The sequence below is a fragment of the Oncorhynchus masou genome, chromosome 8 (genome assembly GCF_036934945.1).
Source record: "Oncorhynchus masou masou isolate Uvic2021 chromosome 8, UVic_Omas_1.1, whole genome shotgun sequence".
Lineage (NCBI taxonomy): Eukaryota > Metazoa > Chordata > Actinopteri > Salmoniformes > Salmonidae > Oncorhynchus > Oncorhynchus masou.
In genome coordinates, this window is record NC_088219.1 from 12,201,048 (window position 1) to 12,213,267 (window position 12,220).

General features: G+C 39.8%; 1 protein-coding gene across 3 annotated transcripts in view; it reads left to right on the forward strand.

Moving 5' to 3' along the window:
- The first annotated feature begins 4,181 nt into the window (after positions 1 to 4,181).
- LOC135544096 (bifunctional heparan sulfate N-deacetylase/N-sulfotransferase 1-like) overlaps positions 4,182 to 12,220 on the forward strand; it is a 134,502-nt gene continuing 126,463 nt past the window's right edge. For 2 of the 3 annotated variants that reach the window (XM_064971475.1, XM_064971476.1), the window contains exon 1: positions 4,182 to 4,334. The gene's annotated coding sequence lies outside the window, so the exon portion shown is untranslated. Of the gene's footprint in view, positions 4,339 to 12,220 lie in introns of all 3 variants that reach the window. The other variant, XM_064971474.1, reaches the window with a different exon arrangement.

Genomic DNA, 12,220 nt, shown 5'->3' on the forward strand with positions numbered 1-12,220 from the left:
CTTCTGCAATAAAATCTTGTACACCCAAGAACTTCTCTGAAGCTGCCACCACAACATCTATTTTCGGTGACTTATGTTTAATGCAGTAGAGTTGATAACCATGGCTATGACCACTAAGAAGCCAACCTTACTGAAGCACATGTTATTCCTATCGGTCTCTATTGGCCTCGGCCTACTAACAATGTCATCTTCAACCTAGCTCACGGACCCATCTTCCTTTACAACTGTCTTCACTGCCTCAGCATATGACACCTTCTGTACTACTCTGACCCTGGCTCAGCGTCTTCCCAGCATACACTGCGGCAAAAAGCATTCTCAGGTGATCAGACCAAAACACACACACGCACCTTCATACATTGTATACAGTCATTGACACACACACACACACACACACACACACACACACACACACACACACACACACACACACACACACACACACACACACACACACACACACACACACACACACACACACACACACAGTTTAATAAAAGTGTATAACTATTATTTCAGAGTGGGAACAACATCTTCAACATTCATCTGTGGATAATTTTCTTGTGTGTGGTGAATAATTCTACCCGCATGGTTGTGTGTATATATAGGAGTGGTTCATTGAGGAAAGGAGAAAGTCATTTACCCCCAGGCTCTCACGTGATGTTAAGGATCCTGAGCTGAGGTTAAATATAACCTACTATTATTATTTTTAAATCACTTTCTTGCAATCTCACAAGTATTTTGTACATTTTCGCAACTCTAAGCGCAACTATCTAAACAGATTATCACAACAGCTCATGTTTCATAACTCTAAGCACAACAATCTAAACAGATTATCACAACAGCTCATGTTTCATAACTCTAAGCACAACAATCTAAACAGATTATCACAACAGCTCATGTTTCATAACTAAGCACAACAATCTAAACAGATTATCACAACAGCTCATGTTTCATAACTCTAAGCACATTTTCAATACAAGTACAACAAAATTATTCACAATGTCACTTGTCCACTGCACCAAATCAATCTTTCAACTTGGTAACATATTCAATCTAAGTATCTGCTTTTCAAAATGCAATATTCACTTTATTTTTGATATGATTTTCATCACTTAGTCACACTTCTCAAAACTGTTAACTACTGAACCAAAATGATGTAGTGCCTAGTTAAATTATATAGTTTGATAACTGCTGAACACTGTAAATGTCTATATTTTTACCTTATAAATGCATCAATTTGACATCAATTTATGTTGGAAGGTAAAACCAAATCATATATGGATGTGGCTGTAAATACCACATCATCATTCTCCATCAGCCAGTATGCTTCAATAGGACATAGTTGAAGTGTACAATACACTGCTGAAATACCTGGGTTGTATATAACAATATATTCCACTCATTATCTGAATTTCATTGATACACTGTAAGCTGATGAATTTTGCCAAGCAGAGAGACAGGCGATACTGTATCAGTTGACGTCACATAGAAAAGTCACATAGAAAGTCACATAGAAAAGGTGATCTTGTACAATGTTGCATGGGGCAGAAATGGCAGACAACACCGTAATACATTTTCACATTAGCCAACTGCTATACAGCAGCCCTATTTCTGATGTTTTGTACAAGGTTAATGAAACTGTAAAACTAACATTTCTCAAAATGCTCACAACCTGCCATTGGATACAAATTGTAAAAAATAAATAAATAAATGTGCATGTCAAATGCTGTATGGAAAATAACATTTATCATCCACTATTCCTTCTATTCAACACTTCAAAAATAACAGTTTTGAATTGTGTATCTTGTATTTTTGATATTGGATTAAAATATGTTTTATTGTCGCATTCACTGGATAGGTGCAGTGAAATGTGTTGTTTCCTAAAGAAAATGTACTTATTATATTTCACTGAACTTTACTCAGGGACAGTGGCGGTTCATTCTGCACTAACTGTCATTTTTATTCAGACATTTGGAACAACACAAATAAATAATCATAACATTTAAAACTATATAAATATAAAAATATAGACAAAAGTAAGACTCATATCAAAAAGAAGTAACAAAGACAAATAGAAACAAATTTGTGTTGATTTGGCACTGAGCATCAATCAATTACCCATCCCCCAGCACTGTTAACCAAGAGTCAAGACTACATTACCCATCCCCCAACACTGTTCAGAGTGAGTCAAGATTAAACCAATTCACCTTATTCTTAATGATTTCACACAAACCAGATTTTTTTATTTTTATATCTGTGAAACTATATTTTCACAGTATTATGAATTAATTGTGATTTATTTGGTAGCATTTCGTAGTGTGACTGATTTTACTAATTGCATTTAGTACTGTACAAAGTTAGAGGTGCGCTATTTGATAGATTCCCCCGCTCCCCCTACCTTGGGCTTCCAGTGGGGAGACCTGAGGTCAACCTACCCCCGCCCTTCTCCCCATCTCGTACTTCTGTTAGGGAGACCTTCCCAGGCAGTAGCCTGCCTAGCTCACAACTTAGAATCAGGGCGCCCACTCCGACAAGGTTAACTGACCCACAGTCCCACACGGTGACATGATATCATTGCCGTGATGTGCTAATGAGCGATAGGAAACCGATCACGCAAATGTCACCAGTCCGATTTTTTTTGTGCAGGTGTAGGGTTGAAAGTTGACTTCGGTCATCAGTTGAACGGTGTTTCCTCTGACACATTGGTGCAGCTGGCTTCTGGGTTAAGCGAGTGGGTGTTAAGAAGAGCGGTTCGACGGGTCATGTTTTGGAGGACGCATGACTCTACCTTCACCTCTCTCTCTCGTAATTGGAGCAAAAGGGGGAAAAAATACATATATATATATTTATATCACAGAAATACCTTATTTACATAAGTATTCAGATCCTTTTCTATGAGACTTCAAATTGACCTCAGGTACACCCTGTTTCCATTGATCATCCTTGAGATGTTTCGACAACTTCATTGGAGAGTCCACCTGTGGTAAATTCAATTGATTGAACATGATTTGGAAAGGCACACACCTGTCTATATAAGGTCCCATAGTTGATAATGCATGTCAGAGCAAAGAATCAAGCCATGAGGTCGAAGGAACTGTCCGTAGAGCTCCAAGACAGGATGGTGTTGAGGCACAGATCTGTAGAAGGGTACCAAAACATTTCTGCAGCATTGAAGGTCCCCAAGAACACAGTGGCCTCAATCATTCTTAAATGCAAGAAATTTGTATCCACCAAGACTCTTCCTAGAGCTGGCCACCTGGCCAAACTGAGCAAACTGAGCAATCGGGGGAGAATCAGGCCTTTATGGTAGAGTGGCCAGACTGAAGCCACTACTGAGTAAAAGGCACATGACAGCCCACTTGGAGTTTGCCAAAAGGCACCTAAAGGACTCTCAGACCATGAGAAACAAGATTCTTTGTTCTGATGAAACCAAGATTGAATTCTTTGGCCTGAATGCCAAACGTCACATCTGGAGGCAACCTGGCACCATCCCTATGGTGTAGCATGGTGGTGGGGATGTTTTTCAGCGGCAAGGAGACTAGTCAGGATCGAGTGAAAGATCAACTGCGTAAATTACAGAGGTCCTTGATGAAAACCTGCTCCAGATTGGGGAGAAGGTTCACCTTCCAACAGGACAACGACCCTAAGCACCCTAAGCACACAGCCACTGCAGGAGTGGATTCGGGACAAGTCTCAATGTCCAGAGCCCAGACTGAATACTTTCCTGAATGCACTGTCAGCCTATGTTTGACTGATTTTAATAAGTGCATTATGGCATCCACAGATCTAAAGACCCATGTATCGGTTGAAAAGTAATGGACCAGCTCAGAGGACTTTCAGGTCCCTGCCCCATAAGCGTCAGAAGGCATCTAGTATGAAACCCATTTTCCTTAAAAGTGGGAGATTGAGGGAGATAGAGAGAGATTATTCTTATCACATCAAGAATATTCAGTGGAATGCCATACAAGCATCATTGACCATAGTCCTTTTTCCAAAGTATATCTTTTTTTAAACAATAGAAAATTACCATGAGCCCTATCAGCTTGTTTTCAACATGCATTGCTTTATAAAACAAAGTATAGACACGTTTGTTTTGTTTTAGTGGGAGGGCAGGGCAGGGCACTGGAGGTGTTATTGCGCCCTCTAGCGAGCAATCGCTTATCCGAGAAGGCGACGAGGTGAAGGAGGGTGGCGAGTCCTCATGTTTCTCTCCACCAGTAACAAACCACATCTAAACCGGGACGCCCCAATACTGGTAAAGCTAGCTACTGCTAATGTCAAACTCGAGATCCCGATTGTATACACCAAGCTGGTCGTGTCGGCGAAACAATAAAGTGGGTAAGTTGCTATTTTGTTTAACGTGTTTGTCTAGTAAGCATGCAGCTGGATTTATGGGTTATGGGAACGCTGGCCTCTGAAAGTCCCCCTTTCTCCGAATTCGACTCAAGAGTGAGTGGCAGCTAGCTAGGTAAGCTACAAAGCAACGAGGACATGGCTAACGTCAGTTAGCTAGATGTGTAAATGTTCGTGTCTAAAATCTTTACCACTGTTGCTTGTGAGCTGTCTTTATAACAAAACGAAAAGTTTACAGTGATTTATAATTCTGGAAACTGCCATGCTGTTGCATGATAGCTAGTTTGCCTTATCAGGTGGTGATGTTAGTTTTTACACTGACTCAATTAGCCAGCTAGTTCTGTTAGCCAGCTAATCATGATTTGGGAATAACCCCCGAAACTAGCTGGCTGGCTGTGTTATCTATTAAAGTGACTAGCTAGTTAACATTGGGTAGGATAGCGTTTACGTTTATTGTAGCTAGAACATTTGTTTTCATGCACAGTTGCTGAGTAATGATTGATGACTAGATCTACTATAATGCGTGCTCGTTTAACGTTACTTAGATTTCAGAAGACTCTCACTTTGCTTTGGGCTGATGAATATAAAACGACATAGTAACAATGATATGTTGACTGCATCTTATTATGCTTATGTTTAAGTGTAACCATACCGGTTTCCAATGCACACTTTATACTTTAACGTGAAAACTCAGTGATGGAGCCTGCCGCAATGTAATTCGCACGTAAACCTTAACATTTGTTTTGAGTGTACTTGGCCATGGCTACTACATTGGTAAATGATGCTCCCAGTTTGAGTGTAATAACTGAAGAGTAGCTCACTAAAAATGCAACAATGCCAATTTTTGGTTGTCACTTGTGTGTTGAAGTAGGCTACCCTTGTTGAGTTGACTGGTCTGTTGTACAATTCCATTTCAAATCGACTCTGTTTGCCATGGATATATAGTGCTTTCAGAAAGTACTCATGTCCCTTTACTTATTCCACATTCTATTACAGCCTGAATTCAAAATGGCTAAAACAAAATCTTACCATCTACACAATACCTTATCTTGACAAAGTGAAAATGTTTTTTTTTAGAAATGTTTACAGATATCTCATGTACACAAGTATTCACACCCCAGAGCCAATACCTGTTAGAATTACATTTGGCAGCGATTATAGCTGAGTCTTTCTGGATTGGTACAGTATTTGCACATTATACTTAAAAAAAAAAAAATCTTCCAGCTCTGTCAAGTTGATTGTTAACCATTGCTAGACAGGAACTCTGTTGAACTGTGACTTCATCTCCCAGTGTCTGTTGGAAAGCAGACTGAACCAGGTTTTTCTCTAGGATTTTGAGTGTGCTTAGCGATAATCCATGTATTTTTGTTTAAAAAATACTCCGTAGTCCTTGCCTATGACAGGCATACCCATAACATGATGCAGCCACCATCATGCTTGAACATATTAATTTGTTGCAGTGTTAGATTTGCCCCAAACAGCCGTTCAACTCTATCTGTTTTAAAGTCACCATTGGGCTCATGGTGAAATCCCTAAGTGGTTTCCTTCCATTCCTGCAACTGAGTTCGGAATGAAGCCTGTATCTTTGTGGTGACTGGATATATTGATACACGATCCAAAGTGTAATTAATAACTTAATGCTTAAAGAGATGTTCAACGTCTGCTTTCCCCCCATCTGCCAATAGGTGCCCATCTTTGCGAAGCATTGGAAAATCTCCCTGGTTTTTGTGTTTGAAATTGGAGGGACCTTACAATTATATGTATGTGTGGGGTACAGAGACAAGGTAGTCATTCAAAAATTGTTAACCACCAATTGCACACAGTCCATGTACAGCTGAAGTCGGAAGTTTACAAACACTTAGGTTGGAGTCATTAAAACTTGTTTTTTAACCACACCACAAATTTCTTGTTAACGAACTATAGTTTTGGCAAGTCGGATAGGACATCCACTTTGTGCATGACACAAGTAATTTTTCCAACAATTGTTTACAGACAGATTATTTCACCTATAATTCACTGTATCACAATTCCAGTGGGTCAGACATTTACACACACTAAGTTGACAGTGCCTTTAAACAGCTTGAAAAATTCCACAAAATGTCATGGCTTTAGAAGCTTCTAATAGGCTCATTGACATCATTTGAGTCAATTGGAGGTGTACCTGTGGCTGTATTTCAAGGCCAACCTTCAAACTCAGTGCCTCTTTGCTTGACATCATGGGCAAATCAAAAGAAATCAGCCAAGACCTCAGAAAAAAAAATTGTAGACCTCCACAAGTCTGGTTCATCCTTGGGAGCAATTTCCATATGCTTGAAGATACCATGTTCATCTGTACAAACAATAGTATGCAAGTATAAACACCATGGGACCACGTAGCCATCATACTGCTCAGGAAGGAGACGTGTTCTGCAAATCAATTCCAGAACAACAGCAAAGGACCTTGTGAAGATGCTGGAGGAAACATGTACAAAAGTATCTATACCCACAGTAAAACGAGTCCTATATCAACATAACCTGAGAGGTCGCTCAGCAAGGGAGAAGCCACTGCTCCAAAACCGCCATAAAAAAGCCAGACTGCGGTTTGCAACTGCACATGGGGACAAAGATTGTACTTTTGGAGAAATGTCCTCTGGTCTGATGAAACAAAAATGGAACTGTTTGGCCAAAATGACCATCGTTATGTTTGGAGGAAAAAGGGGGAGGCTTGTAAGCCGAAGAACACCATCCCAACCAATATTGAAGCAACATCTCAAGACATCAGTCAGGAAATTAAAGCTTGATCCCAAATGGGTCTTCCCAATGGACAATGACCCCAAGCATACTTCCAAAGTTGTCTACATGGCTTAAGGACAACTAAGTCATGGTATTGGAGAGGCCATCACAAAGCCATGACCTCAATCCTGTAGAACATTTGTGGGCAGAACTGAAAAAGCTTGTGCGAGCAAGGAGGCCTACAAACCTGACTCAGTTACATCAGCTCTGTCAGGAGGAATGTGCCAAAATTCACTCAACTGATTGTGAGAAGCTTGTGGAAGGCTACCCAAAATGTTTGACCCAAGTTAAACAATTTAAAGGCAATGCTACCAAATACTAATTGAGTGTATGCAAACTTCTGACCAATTAGGAATGGAATAAAATAAATAAAAGCTGAAATAAATCATTCTATTATTCTGACAATTCACATTAAAGTGGTGATCCTAACTCACCTAAAACAGGGAATTTTTACTCAGATTAAATGTTAGGAATTGTGAAACTGAGTTTAAATATATTTTGCTAAGGTGTATGTAAACTTCTGACTTCAACTGTAACTACTAAGTGCATTTTTACTCCTGAACTGATTTATACTTTCCATAGCAAAGGGGTTTACTACTTATTGACTCAAGACATTTCAGCTTTTAATTGAAGTAATTTGGATAAATATTTAACACTTCCACTTTGCCATGATGGGGTATTGTGTGTTGGACCGTGACCCACAATCTCAATTTAATCCTTTTAAAATTCAGGTTGTAACACAACAAAATGTGGATGAAGTCGAGGGATGTGAATACTTTCTGAAGGCACTGTATGTTCAAAGTCTTGGCTGGCTTTTTTGTGTGTAAAGTAACGGCTCCTTACAGCCATAGCATAATCCATGCACACCAATATACAATTCTCATTTCATGTAAAAGGACTCATGAGCACCAACGTGATGGGAGCATATCAAATTGGATGTCAAATGAAAGCTAAGAGTATATAACACATACACACTGTATATACACATATAACACATAAACACTGAACAAAAATATACACGCAACATGTAAAGTGTTGGTTTCTTGGGCTGAAATAAAACATTCCAGAAGCTTTTCATACGCTCATCTTTTTCTCAATTTTTGTGCACAAATTTGCTTACATCCCTGTTAGTGAGCATTTCTCCTTTGCCAAGATAATCCATCCACCTGGCAGGTGTAGCATATCAAGAAGCTGATTTAACAGCATGATAATTGCACAGGTGCACCTTGTGCAAAGGACAACAAAAGCCCCACTCTAAAATGAGCAGATTTATCACACAATGCCACAGATGTCTCAAGTTTTGCGGGAGCATGCAGTTGATATGCTGACTGCAGGAATGTTCACCAGAGCTGTTGCCAGAGAATTTAATGTTAATTTCTCTATCGTAAACCAACTTATGTTTCAGCATGATAATGCAAAGATCTGTACACAATTCCTGGAAGCTGAAAATATCCCACTTCTTCCATGGCCTGCATACTCACCAGACATATGCCACCCATTTGAGCATGATTGGCATGCTTTGGATTGACGTGTACGACAGCGTGTTCCAGTTCCTGCCACTATCCAACAACTTCGCACAGCCATTGAAGAGGAGTGGGACAACATTCCACAGACCGCAATCAACAGCCTGATCGACTCTATGCGAAGGAGATGTCGCGCTGCATGAGGCAAATGGTGATCACACCAGACACTAACTGTTTTTCTGATCTATGCCTCTACTTAAAAAAAAGAATGAAAAAAAAGACATGTGACCAACAGATGCATGTCTGTATTCCCAGTCATGTGAAATCCATAGATTAAGGGCCTAATGAATTATTTCAATTGACTGATTTCCTTATGAACTGTAACTCAGTAAAATCTTAATTGTTGCATGATGCATTTAATTGTGTTCATGGTATATATGACGTCAACGCTACGGCTGTCTGCTGTACAGCACTGTATGGGTTTCAACTGACGGCCCTTCTAATCGTGTGTACAACGCGCACAAATGTCCCCATCCCTCCCGCTAATTGGAATTCTTATGCAGTTTTTTTTTTTGCGAGGGTGAGGGGAATGCTGTATATCGAGCGGAGTTGATGTGCTCTGAAAGACGAGTTGAGGATTATAATAAATAGTTTTGATGTCATGCAAGCCACACACCCGTGAGTACAATTGTGCACATTTCCATATTTGAAAATTCCTGTAATTTACAGAATGAACATTTTATGATCGCTCCGTTTGATGTACAGTTAAAAGGATGACATGCTCTATACCCTGGGTTGTCCTGATAGGAATTCCTATGTTTGTCGTGTTGTGAAGAAAATTAGCCGTGCAACACGCACTTGAATGCACTCATGACTCCATTCTATGCACACCCAAATTCCTATCAGTTTGTCTGAATTGCCCTATGAAAGCCTAACACTGTAAGGTCGTATGTTATAACTTATCTAGACATGTTGGCAATATAACAGGCTTTCAAATGATGCCCACCTGACCCAGATTGAGATTTATAATGGAACATTTTTGCGTTGCTTAAACAACAACAGTAATTGTGTGGATGCAGGGCTGTGTTCTAAACAAAAACTGTGTGGTTGCTTCAGTTCCTCAACGACAAAGATGGGAGAGCTAAAAAAACAAACATTTTATGTTTCCTTCAGTCAAAGTGCTTTGAAATTACTTAGGATCTGTGCTCAGTTTGGAGAGGTGTGTGTGGCCACTTGGAGACACCAGTTAGAGCTCTGATACCAAAACCTTGTAATCATTTTTTTCTAATGTTGCACTTACCCCAACATTTTCAGGAATGCTCTTTTCAGATTGTTATTGACAAATGCTGCGAGAAGTACAGTAAATGTCAAATGCACAATATCAACAGTGTAATGTTTTGGAGTCAGTCTTGTCATGTCTTTTTTTTTTTTTTTTGGACTGATTCCCCAAAGTTCTCTCTTTTTCAGTGCTACCATGGTCATCCATTTGCTTTTTATAGTTCTTCTGTAAGAAACATTTTAAATGTTCTATCCATGTAGGTGTGTTAAGCCTCATGCTTCTATGTGATGGATTGTAGAGTAATAATAACTAATACTCACTCTCCTTGTTCCACAATTTAGTGTTATTTTTGACCACAAGCAATGGCTTTTCAGCCCATCTTGTGCTGGTATAACCTGTCTAGTGGATTTTTTTTATTTTTATATTTTTTTTTATTTTCTTTTTAGCAAAATGAAGACCAGCTGTTTTTACACAGTAATCTTTTTAATGTTTTATGGCCCCGGACTGTAGATTTTAGTGTACTTGAGAATTATCCCTCTGAGCATTGAAATGCTCTTTAAAAAGCTGCACTGTTTCTAGGTATTATCAAGATCATCCTAAAGTTGTGCAATATCCATTAGTGTATTCCATTTAAACCTTTACCAGAGATGCTTATCCAGTATTAGTGTGCCGCAGATTGATATGCTCCCCAGATTGGCTTCCCCCTGCTCCCATAACCGGCATTGTGTCGGTGTCCGGTTGCAATATTGGTCAATTGAGATGTAATGAATGGGGAGACAATCCTACCTAAATAACTATTTTTGAGGCTGTGAAGCATGACCTGAGTTGCTCATCAAGCCATCTATTATTTGTGCAATAATGTTCCCATTTGTAATGTTTGCTGAAATAAAAGTATCTCATCTCCCATTGATAGTCTATCGGCTTGGTAGTTGTATCAGGAGGTTCTACTTGGTCCATGATTTGCACAAAAGAAGTAACTTAAGATGACAGACTTACTAAAATCAAAGTTTATTGGTCACATGCACATGGTACAGTGAAATGCTTGCTTGCTAATTCTTCTCAATGCAGTAATATCAAGAATCAAATGTGTATTTTTATTTCACCATTACTTAACCAGGTAGGCTAGTTGAGAACAAGTTCGCATTTACAACTGCCACCAGGCCAAGATAAAGCAAAGCAGTGTGACAGACAACAACACAGTTACACATGGGATAAACAAGCCAATAAACACAATACAACACAATAAACAAGTCAATGACAGTAGGAAAAAAATGTCTATATACAGTGTGTGCAAAAGGCATGAGGTTGGCAATAAATAGGCCATAGGAGCGAATAATTACAATTTAGCAGAATAACACTGGAGTGATAAATGAGCAGATGATGATGATGTGCAAGTAGAAATACTGGTGTGCAAAAGAGCGAAAAGTAAATCAAAACAATATGGGGATGAGGAAGGTAGATTGGGTGGGCTATTTACAGATGGACTATGTACAGCTGCAGCAATCGTTTAGCTGCTCAGATAGCTTATGTTTAAAGTTGGTGAGGGAAAGAAGTCTCCAACTTTAGTGATTTTTGCAGTTCGTTCCAGTCATTGGTGGCAGAGAACTGGAAGGAAAGGCGGCCAAATGAGGTGTTGGCTTTGGGGATGATCAATGAGATCTACCTGCAGGAACGTGTGCTACGGGTGGGTGTTATCGTGACCAGTGAACTGAGATGAGGCGGAGCTTTACCTAGCATAGACTTATAGATGACCTGGAGCCAGTGGGTCTGACAACGAATATGTAGCGAGGGCCAGCCGACTAGAGCATACAGGTCGCAGTGGTGGGTAGTATAAGGTGATTTGGTAACAAAACGGATGGCACTGTGATAAACTGCATCCAGTTTGCTGAGTAGAGTATTGGAAACTATTTTGTAGATGACATCACCCGAAGTCGAGGATCAGTAGGATAGTCAGTTTTACTAGGGTAAGTTTGGCGGCGTGCGTGAAGGAGGCTTTGTTGCGAAATATGAAGTTGATTCTAGATTTGATTTTGGATTGGAGATGTTTAATGAGTCTGGAAGGAGAGTTTACAGTCTAACCAGACACCTAGGTATTTATAGTTGTCCACATATTCTAGGTTGGAACCGTCCAGGGTGGTGATGTTGGGCGGGTGCGGGCAGGGAACGGTTGTAAAGCATACATTTGGTTTTACTAGCGTTTAAGAGCAGTTGGAGGCCACGGAAGGAGTGTTGTATGGCATTCTAGCTCGTTTGGAGGTTAGTTAGCACAGTGTCCAAGGAAGGGCTAGTTAGCACAGTGTCCAAGGAAGGGCCAGAAGTATACAGAATGGCGTCGTCTGCGTAGAGGTGGATC